Below are 22,874 nucleotides of genomic sequence, written 5' to 3'. Positions count from 1 at the left end.
GCCATTGGAGATTTCTCCCATGGTATAGGGGTTATTTTTCAGTTTTCGCTACCGGTTGCCGTCAGGTTTTGCCTAGCGGTGACAGACGGTGAAAATTGGCCATGTGTTTGCCCACTCTAAATAGGGAGGGTAGATGCATGGCCAAACCTCTGACAGACCTTACTCCGTCAGCCATTGGAGGTGTACGTAGGCAGCAGCAATGGAGTCGTGTCTGTTATCTACATACTGTAGGACCGCCGATTCTAAATGAGGCGGATGGACCTTCAGGCTGGCAGAAAGGGTACTATGTTGCAACGGAGTACCCTTTACTCCAACATCTAATTTAGGCCCTAGATCCCTTGGACTTCAAGGTTGATGTCCTACTTGGGAGGTTTAAAGTACAAAATCTGTGGGATGGTAAGATGGGCTCCTGGAACTCGTGAACCCAAAAGACTGATGACCCAGGGTCAAAGATAGATATCCTTGTTCTCTCTGATTCAGAGTCTGCAGTAAAGGGTTTCTAAGTGTAAACATTTGGAGTACTAGATTTCAACCTTGACATCACAGCAAGCTGTTAGTTCTTAGGGGTGTCAATCCTTCTACAAATAGATAGCATCCCTTTGTAGTGCATTCAGTGTGAAGCTAATGTTCCTTGCACTGCAGTGAAAGCACGTTTTTACTCCTAACGGTGTTTCCACACTCCTGTAGATGTTGTACCAACAATGATTTTGCATATAAATGTGATTTTGTACCCAAGTGTCTTTTTGCTCCTAAATGTAATATAGGCTTATAAACACATTTTGACAATCTGCTGATGTTATTCCAAAAGTGGATTTGCACTTTAATTTGGTTGTGCTTCCAAATGTATTTTTTCCTAATTGTGGCTCCCTTTCCATGCTTGGTGATTTTGCAACAATGGTGATTTTGACCACAGTGTGCTTCCAACCAAATGCGGTCATACAGATGTTCACTTTTTACACCCAATGGGACCAATTACTACCATATTTTTCCTCATTACAAATTGATTTTGCACCTCGGCCTGATACCACACTTCTGACTTTACAGAAAGGGAGATTTTATATCTGTATATTGCTGCCTTTTGTTACCAGATCTTTTGTAACAAATAAAAATACATAGAAAAGAGCTTTGGGCCACCCCCCTTCACCCATTGCTTGCTTGACTAGTCGCTCTCATTTTGGTTCTGTCCTCAGCACTAATAGAGAGGCAGTAGGTTATGCAGATTTTTAGAGTGCACTGTCACCCGGGAGGGTATGCTGGCGCTGAGCAAGTGTGAGTCTAGGTACACCAAGGCTTAGTGGGGCTGCTGAAAAAGCCAAGTCTTCAGCTGTTTACGGAATTCAAGAAGTGGGCAGTAGGCTCCTATATGTAGTGGCAGGCCATTCAAGACTTTAAGAGCTATGTAAGAGAAGGCTCGACCGCCAGATCTGGTTTTCTGAATGTGTGGGATTTCTGCAAGTAGGAATCCAGACAAGCGGAGGTGTCGGAAAGGTTTGTGAAGGCAGATGCGATTATTGAGGTATGGTGGCCCAGTGTTATGTAGTTGCAAAACCAACAAGATGATGAATGGAATGCTCAAATTAATCTCAGCCACTGGGGGTTGCATCCCAATCCGTTGTTTTTGCCCCCCCATACCACCTCAGTTTGGACCCATCCATATGTAAACCAGTGTTGATCCTGCTCCGTTGGGGAACTGTCCTGCCCGAACTGCCAAGCCAAGTCCTCCCTGAACCAGAACACAAGCAATCTAGATCCGATTTTGACATAGTTAGTACTCTTCAGCCTGGTATGGCTTGGTTCCAGTGGCGCAGTGAGCCCAGAACCCATGTCTAGTCATACCCGGCACACTTATGGCGGCAGATTCAAAAACAGCAAGGTGTTGGATGGAATGCTCAAATTAATCACAGCCACTGGCAATTGCTCAGGACGCATCATGACCCATTTTTTGTCGTGTTCTGTTATGTAGTGCCTTGAAAGTTTGGATAAGGTGTTTGAATTGTGCTAGTTTGTGAATAGAGAGCCAGTGAAGTTCCTTCATGTGTGGTGGAATGTGAGTGCGACGTGGGAGGTTGAGAGTGATTCTGGTAATCAAGATCTGAATGGGCTGCAGACTTCTGGTGGGTTTTTTGTTGATCCTGGCATAGAGGGTGTTTCTGTAGTCCAGCTTTCTTGGGGCCAGGGCACGTATGGCTGTTTTCCAGGTGCTAACTGAGAGCCATTTGAAAATCTTCGACAGCATCTTCAGGGTATGGAAGCATGAGGCAGTGACGGCATTGACGTGGTGTGGTCATGTCAAGTTTGCTGTTAATATTGATCCTGATGTTCATGGTGTTGGTGTCTGTCCCACCTGTGTTGGCCTCCAGGTGGAGATCCACGATGATGGGCTCTTCCCGAAGATCACAGTTTTGGTCTTGTCGTTGTTCACCTTTAGACAATTGGTCTTCATCCAGTGGGCAATTTCAGTCATGCAGGCATTGTACTTTATCCGGGTACTGAGCTTCTTGTCTGAGGGAGAGAATGAGTTGCATGTCGTTGGTATAGCAGAGGACGTTGATATCGTGAGAGCTTGCGGATCTTCGCAGACGAGGTTGTGGGCATTCAAGGTGTACGGTGCCAGGCTGACTGGGGGACTGTCAAATGCTGCAGAGAGGTCCAGAAGGATGAGGGCCGTCATGTCTCCTCTGTCCGGAATCATGAGGATGTCATCCATTGCAGCCATGAGGGCAGTTTCCGTTCTGTGGTTGGGTCTTAAACCAAACTGAATACTTTCAAGGAGTTTTTGGTCGTTAAGGTATTCGGTGAGGTGTCTGTTGATGCTTTTCTCAAGACCTAGGCTAGGATTGGTAGCAGGGAGATAGGTCTGTAGTTGGCGAGCTTTAAAAGATCCGCAGAGGATCACAGGCCATGTGGTTAACATTGGTTCTTTGGATAAGATCATGAGGAGTTTGGTACAGTCTGTCGGGTCCCATTGTGGGCTGAAGTTGCTGTAAATGGCGGGGATTTTGTTGCTGAAGAATTGAGAGAGATTGTTGCAGAGGTCCTGCAATGGAAGTGATCAGGTTGGAGGCGGCCAATCATGAGGCGAAATCTTTAACAATGGTAAAGATGTCTTCAGATTCTCTTGGTTCTGGCTTTGATGTGGTCCATCAGGGCAGCAACTTGGGGATCATTTGGTGTTAGCATCTTAGGGCGAATTTGAACGTTCTCCTGTCTGTATTGTCCTGGCTCATTCTCCAGTTGTTTGCAGTGGGGTTTCATCAGTCTGAGTTCCTCTGTGTGCCAACTGGCCTGGGGTCTGGTTCTTGTTGTACCAAGGGAGTTGGCGCAGAATGTGATCCAATCGCTGAAATTCTTTGTTCTTGATGGCTTTGGTGAGGCTGTTGTTGTGTTTGTGTCGGATGTATGACGTTACAACGCATACTTTTACCACGCCTACCATTACCACGCATTTTTTACAACGCAGGATCCATTACAACGCATACCATTACCACGCATGTATTTACAACGCAGGTACCTTTACAACGCATACAATTACAACGTAAGTATTGGTAAGTATATAATATTTTTTAATATTTAATTTAATTAAAATTAATATAATGTAATTTAATTTAATTAATTTATTTTAATTAATTTAATTTACTGTAATTTAAATTTAATTATATTAAATTTTTACCCTGTACCCTTTTACCCAAAAACCCAAAACTGACCCTGAACCCTAAAAATACCCCTTTACCCAAAAACCCAAAACTGACCCTGAACCCTAAAAATACCCCTTTACCCAAAAACTGAAAACTGACCCTGAACCCTAAAAATACCCCTTTACCCAAAAACTCAAAACTGACCCTGAACCCTAAAAATACCCCTTTACCCAAAAACTGAAAACTGACCCTGAACCCTAAAAATACCCCTTTACCCAAAAACTGAAAACTGACCCTGAACCCTAAAAATACCCCTTTACCTGAAAACTGACCCTAAACCCTAAAAATACCCCTTTACCCGAAAACTGACCCTAAACCCTAAAAATACCCCTTTACCCAAAAACTGAAAACTGACCCTGAACCCTAAAAATACCCCTTTACCCAAAAACTGAAAACTGACCCTGAACCCTAAAAATACCCTTTTACCCAAAAACTGAAAACTGACCCTGAACCCTAAAAATACCCCTTTACCCAAAAACTGAAAACTGACCCTGAACCCTAAAAATACCCCTTGACCCAAAAACTGAAAACTGACCCTAAACCCTAAAAATACCCCTTTACCCAAAAACTGAAAACTGACCCTGAACCCTAAAAATACCCCTTTACCCAAAAACCCAAAACTGACCCTGAACCCTAAAAATACCCCTTTACCAAAAAACCCAAATAATATTTCTAATAAAATAATATACTTACGTTGTAATGGTATGCGTTGTAAAAGTACCTGCGTTGTAAATACATGCGTGGTAATGGTATGTGTTGTAATGGATCCTGCGTTGTAAAAAATGCGTGGTAATGGTAGGTCGTGGTAAAAGTTGCGTTGTGAAGGTTGTATACCGTTTGTGTCGGTGGGTGTTGAGTGTGGTTTTCCTGTCCTTGTAAATTATGCTGTTCCCATTTCAACAGGCTGATCTAGTAGTGTTGCATGTGTGTTGGATTTGAAAGAGAATGCTGAACTTGGTGAGGGCGTGGTCCAGGGAACTGGTGTGGGCTCAAATAATTTGATGTGGCCAAAGTGGGTGAAAATAGGGTCCAGGAGGTGTCAGATCTACGTGGGTAGGCCCCTATACTCTTTGGGTGAGGCTCAGCCTGCAAAGGTCTCCAATGAGTGCACTTGAGTTGGGATAGGCTGGTCTTTCAGGTGGAACCCCACTTCAGCCACCAGTTGTGATTGTTGTGCCACGGATGTTGGGTTCCACCACAGGACTGTTAATTGCATTCTGATGGATACTTCAGACAGCAAATTCTTCACCTTTGAATCCCACAGGCACCAGAGAGGAATTTCATTTTGTTTCAGGCAAGGGATATGCACGTGACACCATCAGACTCTGCAGCTGTTCTGTCTGTCTTTGGAAGTGTGCCTTGAAGCTGCATATAGCCACCAGCTGGCGTACTGTTGTATAGTTTGTAAAGCACCAGAATCAACCCCGGTTTGGTATCTCCGTGCTGGGAGGCAGAGTAGCGGACCAGAGGAATTGGTTGATGAATAGTTCAGTTTTAAGAAGTTTCCTAAATAGAGAGAGATCCGCACACTTACATAGGTGCGGGGGTAGGGGTTTCCAGAACAGTAGTGCCATGTAGGAAAAGGCTTTACCCCACAATAAGAGATTTTCTGAAACGGGGAGTAGTAAGGAGATATTTCTCCCCAGAGCATAAGGACCTGCTTGGCTGACAAGGGATACATTTTTCAGTTAAATGACTTGGTCCTTTGCCATGTAAAGCTTTGTGTACTATACAGCAGATCTTAAACTTGATTCACTGGTTTATGGGGAGCCAGTGAAGAAGACGCAAAGGGGGGAGAGAAGCCATTTGGTTTGTCATATTCTGGACCAGACGAGCAGCTGTGTTCTGAACCATCTGAAGTTTATTCAATAATGATTCATTAGCTGCAGCCAAAAGTGCATTACAATAGTCCAGGCGACTAATAACCAGTGACTGGACAAGAGTTTTTTCGCAACAACGAGAGGGCAGGAAATATACTAAACAAAAGCTCACCCTTTTCTCTTTAGCAAGGGGTCTTTTTGAGCTATATATATATATATATATATATATATATATATATATATATATACACATACATACATATTTAAGCAGAAAATCATGTGTGTGTATATATATGTGTATATAGTTATATACACACACATATATATATATATATATATATTTACTGAAAAAACCAGGTTACAGGGCTGTTATAGTTAGGAAATGAAATTAAGAAAACCTTAGAAATTCACTGAAAAAAATAAAGGTTACAGAGACGTTATAGTTAGGCTCAGGTTTCACTCATGAAAAGCCTGTGATATTCAGCAGTTATTGTCAGCTGAGCTAACTATAACTTGCGCCCCCGCAATGCACTGCTTATGATCTCACATATTACATCTTGACATGATCAGTGACATCACTGATGACAGCTGACTCAAAAAGGGGACCTTTTTTCAATACGTGATGATTCGTCAAGTGATGCCAAAGTTGTTGGCAAAACAAACACTTTTCGTATAGACTCTTTGGTCCCAACTATAAATACCTACTGGCTATTGCCGGTAGGTACTATATAGATAGATAGTTTTACGGTTTATACTTAACATGCATGGTTCCGTCAAAGATCCAGGAAGGTAGGTCCCGATTAAAGAATAAGGTTAGCTCACTATCCCAGTTCAGGTCACTGTCTTTGGGTAAGTCCTGGATGAAGTTGATTAACTCTTTCCGTGCTGATGACGGAACCGCTCCGTCATCAGCCGCGGTGGCTGTGCTGATGACGGAGCGGTTCCGTCATGGCCCGCCCGACGCGCCTGCGCGGCGCTAATTTCGCGCCTGCGCGGCGCATTCTATTAAGTGGGCGGGGCCATGACGGAACCGCTCCGTCATGAGCACAGCTCAACCGCGGCTGGTGACGGAGCGGGTCCGTCACCAGCATGGGCCCGCCGCGCGCCCCGCCCCCATAGCGCTGCGGCGGAATAGCCACAGCAGCGATGTGGTTAATAAGTTGCAGTGTAAACCCAAATAGACAAAGTGGGATTCCATTCCAAGACATCACTTGCACTCATCAAATGAGATAAACAGGCTGCACAACTAAAATTCACAGCTGAGTAGTATACTGCAGAACATAACACGGGTAGCAGACCACTGACGGCTGCACCTATCGGAGAGATGCTCCCTCATAGGCTGTGGTAAAATGAATTTACACAGAGTTGAGAGAGGATATAAATAAACCCACAGTGAAAGTGAGGATGAAATGGGAGGCAGATTGTGAAACAAACTTTACAGACAAGCACTCGGACGAAGTCCTACTGCTCACAGGGTCGTCTAATAATTGTATTTTTTTCCACAAGACATTGTCACACCTGCCATAGATCCCACTAAGACAAGACACTGCCCTAAGTACAAACAAATAGACGCGACATACCTACACATGACATGGGGCTGTCCAGGGTTGCAAGGCTTTTGGAAACAGGTCATAGACCGTTACAAAGCAGGGATAAAAACAGATCTACACCTGACCCCTAGACATGGCACCTCAGATGTGGTTGCGTGGCATGACAATAGAAAACATCAAGAATAAAAAGAACATATTTCTGTACCTTACCCTCCAGTTCTCCAAAATCAGTTCTCCAAAATGAGGATAGCTACACACTAGAAGAGGAACAAATCCCCAACAGTAGACAACTGGCTAAGGGATGTGGGAGAAGGGTGTACAGCAGAGAAACTCCAAATGGTGCACACTAAATGACATATAACACATTATCAGACAATTTGGAAATATGTCAGGCCCTGATTCAGAGACTACAATCCTCCTCCCAGATTATAGGCTACCCTGGGTTAATAGGATACTCTTGATGCACCCAGATCACCAAGATTGTAACTGGTCACAGGGTCTTTGGTAGGATGATTCCTTATTGTTATTCATTGACAACATACTTGCTGTAATTGTATTGTGAAGTGCACAGGGAGTGAAAATGGTAATGAATGAATGATGTAACTTGTAAAGCGCACAGCTACTCAGAGAGTGTCCCAGCGCTGTAACATGTGACTAGGGAAATGCTTGGAAGAATTTATTGGCTGAAGAGTTGTGTTTTTAGTAATTTACGAAAAGCTGTTTCATTTGCTAGACTCCTGAGTTGAACTAGAAGGAGATTCCTAGTTTAGACCAAAAAAGACGCACCCCAACGTCTTTCTCTTTTGAAGCTGGGGACCATTAGCAGATGAGCTTTGATAGACCCCAGGTCCCTATTTGGCTAGTACATCTGAATTCTCTTATTCAAATAGTGAGGGTCAGATTTATGGAAGGGACAGTGAGCAAGCATTAAAGCTTTGAATATGATCCTTTTGCTGACTTGAAGCCAATGAAGTTGATTGAGGTAAGGTGATGTCGGAGTGCTCTTAGGAAGATTGAACAGTAGGCGTGCTTCCGAATTCTGGATTAAACATAGCTGTAGGATCACAAAAGTAGGTAAACCCAGATACAGGGCATTTGAGCAATCTATTCTAGATAGAATAGAAGCTTGGATTTGCATCCCATGGAAAAAGGGGTACGATTTTTTTAAGTGCCCTTAAAATCTAAAAACAGTTTTTAACTACTGAAAGAATCTGGGCCTTGAAGGAGAGTTTATCATCAAAGATTGCCCCCAGGTTTCTGGCAGCATGTGTTGGCGGGGAGGGATTTGGACTATCAGTAAACCAGGAGATGTTCCAACTTAGACTAGGATTAGACCTGAAGAGGAGAATTTCAGTTTTGTTCAGGTTGCATTGCAGATGGTTATCTCAGAGCCACCCTCAGACATGTGGAAAATATTCTTTTGTAATATATGTAGAACCCCAGTAGGAGAACATGTGGTGTTTATCATCCGCATAAGAGATAATGTTATTGCCAAATGATTCCACCAGGGCAGCATGTGGTTACATAGTTGGGTTTTAAATCATTTCTATTAGTTTCATTAAATGGACCTTAGTGCAGTAGTGACGGGCATATAATACAGATCATTAATGATGTGTACTACAAATACATTTACTTTAAAAAGGAGACATACATAGATAACTATAATGAATAGATTAAAAGATAGATTGAGAAGGAGAAATACCCAGATAACTGTAATTAATACATTAGCCCGTTTCGTGCTGCCGTTGGCCATTGGCCGACGGCAGCACTACCGCCCCAGTGCTGCTGTCCGCCAATGGCCGATGCGGCCCTGCCCGTTTTGCGGAAGTGCCGCACTTCCACAAAATCGCGGCCGCCGTTAAGGTGTTAAAAGTGATAATCAATATATCTCATGTGACATGCATTCACAAGCATTCAAACATTTTGCCGATTGTACATTTCATACATATTTTAGGGCCACTAAAACTACTACAATAAAACTAGAACATCAATGCTCAACCACAGTTACCCCATATCAAGTAAAGCAGTCATAAAAAATGCCAAGATATTCCTCATGAACAAGTATATCTCAGTTGTACCCATTATCACCAAATATATCTGAATTAAACAAGATTTCCCTGCTTTCACCTGCAAGGACTCGGGGACCTATTCAACGGATCTGTTTCCGGGGCCAACAAACTATCCACCAGGTGTTCCCATGCTTTAACCCTCTCCATTTTTCCTCCCCCTCTCTTTATCTCCTGAAACAACACAGCACTGTCCACTCCATCTAGTAATTTGAGGACCATGCACTGATTTCCAGTGCATACTCAGCTCTCATTTTGTCAGAATCAAACCTAAGTCAATAAATTTTGTAGTAGCTTTCTTATTTTTGGGGGAGGGTATACCCCTAGGAGGCAGATCAAGAATGTACAAGAAATAACCTATAAGGTTATTCCATTAATATATTCAATTACCTCCTTCCAGAGCCCTGCTATTGAAGGGTAGGACCATACCATGTGGAACACTTCTGCCCCAACTCCCCACATTAGGGTATTTTTCTGCCGCAGTTACATAGAACTTCTTAATCCTGCCAGGTGTTACATAAGCTCTACGCAGGATATAGAAATTAATTCATTTGAACCTAGCAGTCCTAGAGACAGCTGGTATATGTGCTACAATCCTACCCCAGTCCACATCATTAATTTGGATCTCTAAGTCTCTCCCAGTTTATTTTCAACTCTGTAAGAGGAGAAAGAATATTTGCACAATTTACACAATATATAGATGCATGACTGCTCTTACACCCTGTTGTTGTACAGAGCTGTTGGCACACTTGATGCAAAGCAGGGTTACCGTCTCCATTTCTCCAATAATTCCTTATTGTTGCAACCAGTGCACTGTGTACTAAACATTGTCCTCTGGGTATATCAAATTCTTCAGTCAGGTATCAAACCTTAGTAATACTCCATCCCGATATAAATGCTGAACACGGTTGACCCCAAATGGAGTCCACCTTTCAATCCCTGCTGGTGCTCCTACCTGGGCCACTATTTTCATCCTTTTTAATGGTGAATCAGGCGAATTGGGTACATGGATCCGGGTTCGCTGTAGGCTACGTCACCAGCACTGCTGTATCAATAGGAGCTCTTGAGAAATTACAGGCAGTCTCCGATGTGGAAGCAAGAAGACTTTCAATAAGTCCTACAAATCAGGCAGTGAGCCAATAGCACCTTCCCCAGGTTTCATTTGACAGTAAACCCACTTGTTTAACCATTGTAGTTGAGCTGCCAGATAATAAGATTCAAGATCAGGAGCAGCCAATCCTCGTTCCTTTACTGGGCACTGTATTGGGCACTGTAATTTTGTATGGGGCAACCACCTGCTCCCTAAAACAATTCCAGAAGTAGCAATTCCAGTTTCCTAAACAATTGGTGAGGCACCACCAACGGCAATGTGCTAACAAAATAGAGCAATCTTGGTAACGCCACTAACTTAGCTGCCGCTATTCTGCCAGCCACAGATATTGGTAAGCTTGTCCAAAAATGAATAGTAGCTCTAAGTGCTCTAACAGCTGCTCCAATATTCACATCTAATAAATCTTGCTGGCCAAAATATATTTTAACACCTAAATATTTAATGCAGGTAGGGCTCCAGTTGAGACCATGTAAATATAGGGGCAGTGTTGTATCTCGGCAAAGTGGAAATAAGTGAGATTTTTGCAAAGGAATATGTAGCCCAGATACCATACCGAAGTGTTTTAATTAGCCTATGCCACCAGGCAAATCCATCCCAACATCTCGGAGAAAGAGCAGCATATTGTCAGCCTATAATGCTGCAAAGTGACTAAACCCACGGACCTCCATCACATGATGAAAATCCCGGTGCAGGCACAACTGGCCAGATGCTCCATTGCGATAGGACTCGGTGTAAATCCCTGGTGTACTCCACATTTGAGGGTTTTAGCCTCCGATAAATGTGGCTTTGTCCACACTGACTGTTTTCCGGCTGTTAGGAATTAGATAAGTCATTTCAAGGCCATTCCGCCTACTCCAATACTTGTCAGACGGTGCAGCAAAGTGTTGAGAGAGACAGAATCAAAAGCCGCTGACAAGTCTAATGGGATGAGGCAGGAGTTATGGCCCTGATCCAATGACAACTTCAACGACTCTGTGATTTCCAACAAGGCAGTTTCACTGATGTGGAGTGACGAAAACCGGATTGGGACAGGTGGAGAAGATGGTTATATTCTACAAACTCCAAGAGCTGCCTGTTGACAATAGACTCCAGAATCTTAAAGGCGGCAGGGAGAAGAGAGATAGGTCTAAAATTAGGCAGTATTGTATAGTCCACAGTAGTTTTTTCCAGCAAGGAGATAACACTAGCTTTTTTCCATATGTCAGAAACAATCCCTGTCTGTAGGGGAGAGTGGAATACAGCATTGACTGGACCAAAAGCTTCTATTATTTGCCTCAAAAGGTGTGGGGGGGCATGGATCTAAGGGAGAGTTAAATTTAGAAGACATAAAAAGTGCTTTTGGTTCTTCCTTGCTCCGAAATTTAAGAGAAAGACGTATGTTATCTGGAGTGGGAGCAAGAGGAATACAGGGACGTTCCCAGGGGAGAGAAGGATGAGATGGCAATATATTAGTCTGGATTTCAACACCTTAATCTTTAAAGAATTCACTTAACTTCTGACCTAAGGTAGGGTTAGATTCTAATGGGGGAGCTCGCACCTGTGGGTCCATAAATCGTGACACAATTTTGAAAATGTCCTCTGTGCTATTGTTCAGTCATTTTCTGAGTGTAGAAATTGCACTGAGCTAATTTAATATTGTTGTGATATTTTCCCTGGACCTGTTTATGTATTACTTTTGTCTGCATCCTGATACTGTCTTCTCCAAATAATTTCAAGACTTTTGCAAGTTTTTCTTTCTGAACTGAGTACTGCGGAGAACAAAGGTGCTGTAGGGGTGAGTCTTTGTGTTGCTTTAGCATTAACTCTATTAGTGTATAAAGTATCTGCCGCCTCAAGGAGCCATTGATTGAGCGTGGAGAGGCATCTTTGTTAGCATTACCCGAGAACCTTGGTGTGGAGAGCAAAAGAGTCGCCTGTCATTTTGGTACCAATACCATATTCCATGGTCTCGCTGTTGAAACACCAATACTATAGTTGCCGTCCCTTATTCTAATGGGGACCAGGCAAATCTCATTAAATAGTGGTCAGACCAGTTTACTTCCAAAGGAGTCTTCAGGGTTGTATGTTCTATGAGAACCTTCAACTGTACCTTACAATGTCTGACATTAACAAAGAAACTTTAAAAAAAGAACCAAGCTGAAATCCCATCTTCATCTGGTGCAAAGGATTCCATTTATGGAGCAATTCTGGACACAGAAGCTTAGTGAACCCTTCCTACCCTTCAGTGAATCAGGGACATGTTTGCCCGATGTTTAAGGCTCGTGCCATCATTTTGATCCGAATGGTTCTGAGGCTTCTTGGCATCCTAGTTTCATGGATCCTGAAGCTACCCATGCCAGTGGTATATAGAAGCCATGCAGTGGAAACTGCATCGTCATTGATGTCAAAATTAGGGGTGTCTTGAAAAACATACGCATCTCATGTGAGGGAGTCAGGGGCCTCTTATGGAGAATGATGGTTGCTAACCTGACAACTGGCAGACTGTTTCCCTTGTCCCATCCTGAGCATGTGGTGGATTTATCATCTTAGGGTATGGGAGCTAGTACGATTAGGTGCAATCAGAAACTCCTCATCAATCTCCTGGAACTGCGAGGCATCTGGCTGGGCCTCAAAGCCTTCCTGCCTTACATCTTGAGCTGGTTGGTTCAAGTTATGAAGAAAAACATGACCACCATGTGGTGCAGTAACAAGCAGGTGGACATGGGGTCTCGTGCAGTGTGTTTGGTGGTGCTGAGGCTCTTGCCGTGGCTGGACCTCACGAGATAGTGTTGACTTTTAATCACTAGCAGCATCACAGCAGAACAGCTCAGCAGGCACCATCTTACTGACTACGAGTGATCCCTACATCTGGAGGTTAATTGAGACCTCTTTGTCCAGTGTGGTGGTATGCCATGTGTGTCATAGAGTTATCCCCTCAAAATAGGGCCTTCAGTGGAACTCCAGCCTCATCTATGCATTTGTGTTTCTGTCACTTTTTCCTCAATTCATGGCGAAGGATCAGGATGGAACAGACTCAGCTCACCCTGATTGCACAGATTGAACTTGGAAAATTGGGTACTGCTGAACCCTTGATGTTCCCCAGAGCAACAAGATTGAAACCGAGCCCATGGGCAATAAATGATTCCTTATGGGCTTTACTCTCCTCTCTAGCTTCCTCTTCAGGAGGAAATGCTGTCCAGCAGTAGCCCAATGTTCACAATCTATATGTACATGCATGGAGTTTGAGCTGAACCAGCAAGGTGCATTTAATCTGCCATTGAATGATGTAGATGTTATTCTGATAGCTCATCACCCTTCCACTGAGTACATCTATTATAGTCTTTGGGCTGATTTTGGGCCTGCTGGGAGGACTGACACATTGACCTTCTTCAAGATACATTGTCTGATGTTCCTCTTTTTAGGTATCACTTGGACAGGCATGCTCTGTCTTTTCAATACATTTTGTTCATTGTTAGTGGGCTGGAACCCTCCCTCTACTTACCATTGGTGGGATTCAACGCCACTCTCAATTGATTTCTTCCTGCAGATCAGTTCTGCGGTCCGCACCCCTTCTTGCATGTGACCCTACCCTAGAGCATGGCCCAAGCACTTGTGTCCTTATACTGCTCGTGCTTTTGGGACATATTTTCTTTTCTTTTTGTTGGGCCATTCTACAGAGAGTATCTTTCCTAGCTGGCTCTGTAATTTGCTTGTTGTTTTAGGCTGTCCAGCTTGACTTCGTCTCTCCAGTGAGAATTCCTTGTTTACTATATCCTAGCAAGTACTTGCTATCTGTAAACAGGTCTTTAAATCTTGCTCTTATCTTGTCTCATTTGACAGAGGTCAAATGTCATCCTTTTATTCAGAGGGAAATTGGTGTTTTCTTTTCTTTCCTGACTACAAAGTGTGAGAATTTATGTAACAATCCATCCAGATGAGTACTCATGCAAGAGGACAGGCCGTAGGATGTTATCTTTTCTAGTACACAACAAACATGAACTGTGCTGATATTTCAGAAAACATCACGATGAGAACAGTAGAAATTAAGCCCATTTTGTTTTGTAAATCTAAAGTGGGGTGGAAACAAATATTTGAATATGATCAAAACACACCAACATTATCATTTGTGTGCAGTAAAACTGTATGTCTGTGCAAATGTAATGGTCATTTCAATTGGAAATGTGTTGTATGTAACGACAGTGCACAATCACACCATGCATGCTCCACACCACGCCACTCCACTTTACACTACTTCACTCTACAACACTCTGCTTCACTCTATGCCATGCCACTCCCCTCCACTCCACACACTCCACTTCCTTAAACCCCACTCGATTCTGCCCCAATCCAATGTGCCCCACTCCACCCTAATATAGCCCAATCCACTTCATTACAATCTATGCCACTTCACTCCAATCTACCATTCCAATCTACCATACTGTAATCCACCCAATCTACTTGATTCCAGTGTACCCCACTCCACCCTAATCTATCCCTTCTCTCCTCCACTCCAATCTTCCCCACTCTACTGCACTCCAATCTACCCTACTCATTCTGCCCCACTCCACTGTACACTAACCCAATCTAGCCCACTCTACTCTACCCTACTTCAGTCCACCCAATCTACCACACACTCCTCCACTCCAATCTAACCCACTCCAATCAAATCTACTGTAATCCACCCAATCTATTCCACTCCAAGTACCCCACTCCAACCCACCCCACTCTAATATACCGCATTTCACCCCACTCTTCCCTAATCTACCCAACTAATCTACCCCAATATACCTCACTCCACTCTAACCCAATATACTGCACTCCTATCCACCGCAATACACCCCAATCTCCTCCTGTCTACCCAAATCCACCCAAGTCTGCCCCACTCCACTTTAATCAATCCCACTCCAATCAACCCCACTCTTCTCCACTCAATATACCCTACTCTACACCACTTCAGTCTACAACAGCCTGCTCCACTCTATGCCTTTCCACTGTATGCCATGCAACTCTATGCCATGCTACTCCACTGTAAACACTCAAAGACACGCTCGCCACTCAACTGCATGCTGCTTCACTCCACTCTAGCCCACTCCACTCTACCCAACCCAATCGACCCCACACCACTCCAGCATACCCCACTCCACTTTACTACAATCTACTATACCCCAATAAAATCATTCCAATCTACCATGCTCCAATCCACCCAATCTTCTCCACTCCAGTGTACCCCACTCCACCCTTATATACCCCCATTTTACTCCACTACAATCTTCCCCACTCTACTCCACTACAATCTAGCCTACTTCCCTCAATCCCGATCAACCCCACTCCACTCTACCCTTCTCCAATCCACCAAATCTACCCCGCTCTTTCCTATCCTATTCCAATCTATCCCACTCAACTCCCCTCCAATCTAGCCCACTCCAATTGAGCCATCTCCACCCTACCACAATCTACCACACTCCACTTTACCCCAATCTACCCCACTCTGCTTCACTCCTATCTATCCAACTCCACTCCAATCTAACCCACTCCGGAATAGCCCAATCTACTCCATTCCAATCTACTTCACTCCACTCTACCTCACTCCACCACACTCACCCCATTCCACTTCAACCTACTCTTCTCCGCTCCATTCTACCCCACTCCAATCTATCCCGCTTGAATCTACCCAGTCTACCCTACTCCACTCTACCCCAATCTACCCCACTCCATTCAAATCTAGCCACCCAATCTACTCCACTCTAAGCACCCCATTCCACTTCAATCTACCCCACTCCACTCCAACCTACCCCAATCGATTCCAATTTACCATACTCCAATCCACCCACTCTACCTTATTCCAAGTGCCCCACTGAACTCCAATCTGCCACACTCCATGCCACCCTACTCAAATCTACCTAAATTCACCTACTCCACCCTTCCCCAGGCTACTCCATTCCAATCTATCTCAATATACCTCTCTCCACTCTACCACAATGTACTACTCTCCTATCTATCCCAATCCACCTAAATCTATCCCACTCCACTGAAGTCTACCCCACTCCACTCCAAATTTACCCCACTACACTACAGTCTACCCCACCCCACTCCAATCTGCCCCCCTACACCAGTCTACCCTGCTCCACTCAAATCTATCCCACTCCCCTCTAATCAACCCCACTCTACACCACTACAATCTACTCCACTCCAGTCTACCTCACTCTATCCCAATGTACCCAACTACAATCTACCCTAGTCAACTCTAAACCAATCTACCCCACTCCAATTTACCCTAATCTACCCCGCTCCATGCCACTCTAAGCCAACCTACCCCTACACACTACCCCAGCCTACTCCACTCTACTCCAATCTACCCCACCCCTCTAATATTTAGCCATGCTGAACAGCAGCCACACTGGTGTACAACATGGCTAAACCACATTACCAAAGCCAAAACCTATTGGCTTTGCCAGTGCTTGCTTTGTATGTGGACTGGCAAAGTTTTTCTCTGGACACTGTTAGAGCTTGCTTGTTGGCCCATGCAACCTTTCTACATTTGCCTAATTTGCCATCCTTATACATTTCACCTACAGTGACGCTTTTCTTAAAAGGGCTCACGCATATAAAGTCACCTGCGTCTTATATTTTGTTGTAATGAGACATTGTATAGTTGTACACTGAGACGGCTGATGCTGAAAGCTGTCCAACGTGTGATCTTGTCAGTGAGATGTGTCCGTGAGCTACAAGCTATGCCTGTGAGAGTCCATCACACTCCCAGCAGTCTTCTTCCCACTTCTGCGAGGGGGAGAGGCTTCTCTGCCTCCCTAGCAGACTCTACTTTGATAGGAATGAAGACCGGTGAGCGGACAACCAACTTTTTGTTGGATTTGCAGGTGTGATGGAGGGAAAGGCATCCTAGAAATTGACCTTATCTAAATAGATCGGCTTGTGTATCAATCTATGCTATGCGATAAAGGAATCGACCAAGACCCCTACTTTTCACTCCACCAATGAGAAGCTTTTTTTGGTGGGTTATTCATCCGTTATGCAGTCATTTCCGCCACTTCCTAACGCCAGAATGCTCCTTCGGGATTGGCATTGTGCTTTAAATGCAACGCTTTCATTCATTCATTGAAGCCCATGACTATAGCCTTGCCTGGGTGGACATCTGTCAAGCAGCCACATGGGCTTCTACTCATGCTTTCATAAGACCCTCTCGTCTTGATTCTCAGGTCCAGCAGGGAATAACTTTTAGCCTGTTTGGTCATGCTGGACTTAATCAAGTGAAGTCCACTCACCAGACCCACCATCATGGCCTAGGCGCAGCTTGGGTATTGATTTAAAAGTTGGAGAATCGGGAGGAGGAGCCTAGCTCGCGACCGAGATGGCCGCGTTTTAGCTCGGCTCCGTTCAACCGCCTGTTTTCTTCGATTATCCTGTATTTCTCCTGCCCCGGGAAGCCCTCCTTGCTGTGTTTCGGTATTGCAGACACTTTGCGGACACTTACCCGTTGCTCCGGTGATCCTGGGTGCTGTCGATCCTGTGCGGTGGTCCCGCTCGGAGCCTCCGGGGCGGACTGGCCTGGACCTCCTTGCTGCGCCGGGACGTGACGGAGCGCGATGGTCGGCCCTTGCTGGCGCTGTGGATCTGGTTGCGGAGGCTGATGTGCGAATAGGCCGGCTGTGCCCGTTGGCGGACCCGACTGGCCTGGGCCTTGGGGTGCGGACGCTGCCTCCTGCGGGAGAGCCTCCTCATTTATCCGGCTTGGTCCCCCCTTTGTTCCCCGGCCCGGCCATTTTGGATTTTCCGCCCGGGCTCGGAGAACGGGGCCGGCGGCACGAGGGGGCCGACGAACATCCTTCTTCTGGTGGGTCTCCTTCCTGCCTTGGGGCGCCCTGCCGCAGTTCGGCTGACCTCCTTTTGCTTTGGTGTTGCTCCGGCCGGGGCCCCCGACGACCGAGGGCTTGCTGGGCTCCTAAGATGGCGGCCGACCCTGGGAGTCTCTGCCGGGCCTGGGCGAGCACTGGGGGCCCGCCACACGGCCCGGATGTCGGATCTTGTGAAGGGTTTCCTGCACTTCAAGTTGTCCTGGAGGCACTATACTCCTGGCGGACTTCCGTGGCTGCGCCTGTTTCCCCTGTGGAGGCGGACCCACTTTTCGAATTATACGGGCCCCCGTCGTCGGATTTGGCTTCCTCGTTGCAGGGTACGGCTGGTGTGCTCCTGGTCTCTGTGCCTCCGGCGGAGACCGCATCCTTGGGTTGGAGACTCTCCGACGCCCTTCGTCGTCCTGCTTTGTTGCCTCGGCCGCTGGTCTGCGGTCCGTTTGCATCCTGTCCAGGCCTCGATGATCCTTTCTGTTTCTCATCGCGTCGGCTCCCCGGCCGGGGCGCCTGTGCCGACCCAGCTGGGCTTGCCTCGTTGGACCTGTCCTTAGAACTGTGCCTGCGGTGCGAAGGTTGTACCGTAACTTTTTTGTATCCTCCGTATTTTCTTTCACGTTTCTTCTCAGGACTGCCGCTGGATTTACTCCTGAACCCTGTGTCCCTCGTCGTTTGGACTTTGTTTGTTTGGATGATTACAACTTTGGACAAAAGCGGACAGGGCTGAAATGACTTATTATATGCGGTAGTCTCGTTTCTGATTTATGACCGACATGTGCTGTTGTGATTTGCGTAACTTCATGGGACTCCTGAAACTTAACCTAATATCGTTAACTTCCCGTGGGCTCTGCCTCTCCTCTTTTCACAGGTGGTGGGATGGTTGCAGATAATACTGTTTTTTCGCCCTCTCCCGTGTGTAATGTTCCCTCCTTTCCCTGGCCCTTCTTTTTTGCCTTTGTTTCTACCTTGTTTCTTTCTTCTATATTTCGGGTTCTATTTAGGGCGACAGGCACGCTGCTGGGGGGTTGGCCGTAGCCTTCTGCAGGGGTGTAGGGTGGGCTTGTGGGGTGGGTGGGGGGGTCTGTTGCTGTTTTTGGGGGGTCTTCTTCCTCCTTTTTTCTCCCTTTTTGGTTCTATGGCCCTTGTGTATCCCCTCTTTCGGGGCTCTGTCTCGTCGTCTGTCCCCCTGGTGTCTTTCTGGGGTATTTTTCCGGTATCACGATGATTGTGATTTGCTGGGTGTGTCTTCTCTATTTTTAATGTCTATTTTGTACCGGGTTTTTGTTTTCCTGTTTCGTCGCCCGGGGGCGGGTGTTTGGGTAAGAGTCCCTTCCTTTTCCTTCTTCCCCTTTCCCTTCCCCCCCCCCCTTTTGTGGGGTTCTCTTCTTTTATTGGGGGTACGTTTCGTATTGTTTTTGGTATTTGGGTCCTTTTCTGTGCTGTTCGGTGGGTGGCTGCGGTGGGCGGGCATTGGACGATGTGTGCAGTGGCCTTTCCTCGTGTCCGTTGTTTTGACCGGTGCTTATTGGTATGCCTATTTCGTATTTGTTTCTCCTGTTTTTTTACGATCGCTGTGTTGCTGCCCGCCGCGGCCCCACCCCTCTGGTTTCTTTCTCGGCCCGCCATACTCCTGAACTCCCTAACCCGTCCTTTAAAAATAAGAAAACTACCTTTCTAATTCTTTTCTCCTGTGGTCGCTCTAAGATGCTTGTTATTTCTCCTGTTTCTTTGCCTTTGTATACTGTGATACTCTGTGCATTGCTCCTGAAATTCTGCTCTGTGGTGGCCAGCCCGGTGGGTTGTAGGCCCGTATTTGTGAGCTCTCTCTGTACAATAAAGGTTTTCACAAAAAAAAAAAAAAAAAAAAAAAGTTGGAGAATCTGCAGTTGGAAGTGTCAGTCTGCGATTAGAAGTATCTATCAGAAGAATCCGTTGCAAGTTACTTACCTTAAGTTACATTGTTCCTGATAGATACTCTGGCTGCAGATTCCTCACCACTGGCCCTTTTCCCCCATTCTGTGGAGTGAAATTCTGTCAGGTTATGGGGTCCCAATTTAGGTTTTTGTCACCCAACTTGTCACTCTCCATCTGAAGGCTCAGAATTTGCTTGTGGAACTCCTGTATCTGGCTGCACAGCATCACTTCCAGCAGTGGGACAGAACTACTACAGTGTCCATTGTCACTTTATGTCGTGGACAAGAGCTGTAGCCCAAAAGAAATCTGGATTTTACATGTGTATTTCCAAGTTTGATTTAAGTCTTTCCCTCCCACTCACCATTAACTCCTTTCAGGCTTCAGTTCTTCTTGCACAATCTTGCTTCACTGTAACACATGAATTGTTTTTGATGTTACATATCATGGATGACAGGCCTACAGTCTCTCATTTTCCCATTAACGTGTTCACACACATGTAGACTTTCCCATCCTATGCTGGTCCATCTTGGCTTATACTATACATAACATAACGTGTATTTGTAAAGCACACATTCACCCCTAACGGGGTATCTTGGAGCCGCATAACAGTTGTTTATTGATATGATATGATATGATAAAAATTATTTATACAGCGCACGTACACCAACGGTTTCTTGGTGCTTCGAGGACAGGCTGGGAACATGCACCGAGGAGTGATCAGTTAACTGTAGGCTTGGGAAAAGAGCAAGGTCTTCAGAGCCCTCCTGAATTGAGGATAGGAGGGGATTAGACGGAGATTTGGGGGAAGTGAGTTCCAGAAGAGTGGAGCCTGTGAAGAGAATCGCAGGCCACCATGTTTCCTGCGTCTGAAAGTGCAAGTAGACAATAGGTTTGAGCCCGAGGATCGAAGGACACGGGAGGGAGCATAACGGTGGATGCGAGAGGCGATAAAGGCAGGGTTGCAGGGAGAGGGCCTTATGGATCAAGCAACCTAGTTTGAAGAAGCTGCGCTGGGCCACAGGGAGCCAGTGGAGGCTCCTAAGAAGGGGTGTAGTGTGACTAGACCTGGGCTGGCCAAAGACGAGTCTAGCAGCTTGATTCTAGATAAGTTGGAGTTGATGCATTTTGTAGGCAGGTATTCCAACATACAGTGCATTCGCATAGTCAATCCGAGATATGATCAATCCCAGAATGACTTGAACAAGAGCGTCTTGAGAAAGAAATCTGCTGATTTTCCTGATGCGACGTAAGTGGAATATACAGACCGATACCACTGATTTGATTTGGGCCCTCATGGAAAGGTCACTACTAATGGTGACTCCGAGACTTTTTACAGAGTTGACGGGGGATGGAGGACAGCCCAGTGAGCGTGGCCAGAAGTTGGTGTTCCAGGGGTTTCCTGGGGGCCCTGTCAAGACCAGCTCGGTCTTATCGGGATTGAGCTTAAGCTGGTTCGCGTTCATCCAACTGCTAATAAAAGTCATAGGGCCATATGTAGGTAAATGGAGAATACCGAATCCTTAATACCGAATTTTACCGAATCGGTATTAAGGAATCGGTAAACGCGATGTACATACAATTTCGTTAAAGTTTACCGATTCGTTAAAATTCGGTATTAAATACCGAATCAGAACGAATCGGTAACAAATATAAATTAAAGAAAGGCAAATACCGAATCGGTGTTACAGAATCCATTACCGAATCGGAAATACCGATTCGGTAATTAAAAAAATCGTAATTTGTTGAATCAGCCAATCCTGAATCACCCAATTACCTCCCAAACAGGAAGTGGCCACACCCAGCCAGGTGCACAGGACCTGGATCTCACAGTGAGGCAGGCAGGCAGGCAGGTGAGCTGAGGAGCCAGCAGCAACACAGCCACACAGCCACAAGCAGGACTGCAATACTACAACAAGCATTGAAATGGCAAGCCAGGACAGGGAGAAGGAGGGAGGCAACAGAAAGAGAAAACTCAAGTTCAGTGACAAGGAGCTCGAGGTCCTGATCCAGGATGTCAGCCAAGAGCACCACAAGCTATTTGGAGCCCAGTCCCACCAAGTGCCAGAGTCACAGAAGAGGCAAATCTGGAGTGGCATCCGGGACAAAATCAATGCCATAGGTGTGACCCAGAGTACCATAGAGGACATCAGGAAGAGGTGGTACGACCTCAGGAAGACAGCAAAACTGAGAATGGCAGAGAGACAGAGGCAGGCTGGCAAAACTGGTGGAGGGAAAAATCGAGCCCCAGCACCAACACCACTAGAACTGATGGTGGAGTCCACCATCCAGCCGGAGAGTGTGAGTGGCGTGGGAGACGCAGACAGCTCCGCCAGAGCAGCTAGAAAACAAGGTAAGAAGCATGCCCAGCATGCTGTGCTACCCCCTCCCCAATCCCCATAGTGGTAAAGGTGCTCCCACTCCACCCCATGTCTTACTGGTTACCTGCAATGCATTATGGATGATGTAGTCAGAGGGAACTCATGAATAGGACAGTCAGGCTAGCAAACACAATAGCATGGTAAAGTAATTGGCTACGTCAGGACAACCACTGTGCTCTGTTGGCATGTAGTTTAATGTAATTCCATAGCAGACAGAGCAGTGAGTATATCTACATTTGTGTCATTACAGGCGAGTCATCTCGCAGTGCAGCAGAGAGCAGCCGAGCTCAGTCAGCCAGGCCAGAGGGGAGGCAAAATGAAGACGTCAGCATGCCTGCAGGGACCACAAGCTCTGCGTCATCACAGCCATCTATTCCTCCACCACAGCCATCACCACAGCGCCAGGGAAGTCCGCAATCCCCTCTCACACAGTCCCCACTGCGAAGATCACCAACCCCCCCACCACCACAGTCAGGCAGGAGGCATGCCGTCGCCA

This window comes from Lissotriton helveticus, chromosome 4_2 (assembly GCF_964261635.1).
Source record: "Lissotriton helveticus chromosome 4_2, aLisHel1.1, whole genome shotgun sequence".
Taxonomy (NCBI): domain Eukaryota; kingdom Metazoa; phylum Chordata; class Amphibia; order Caudata; family Salamandridae; genus Lissotriton; species Lissotriton helveticus.
This window is presented reverse-complemented; position numbering follows the sequence as displayed.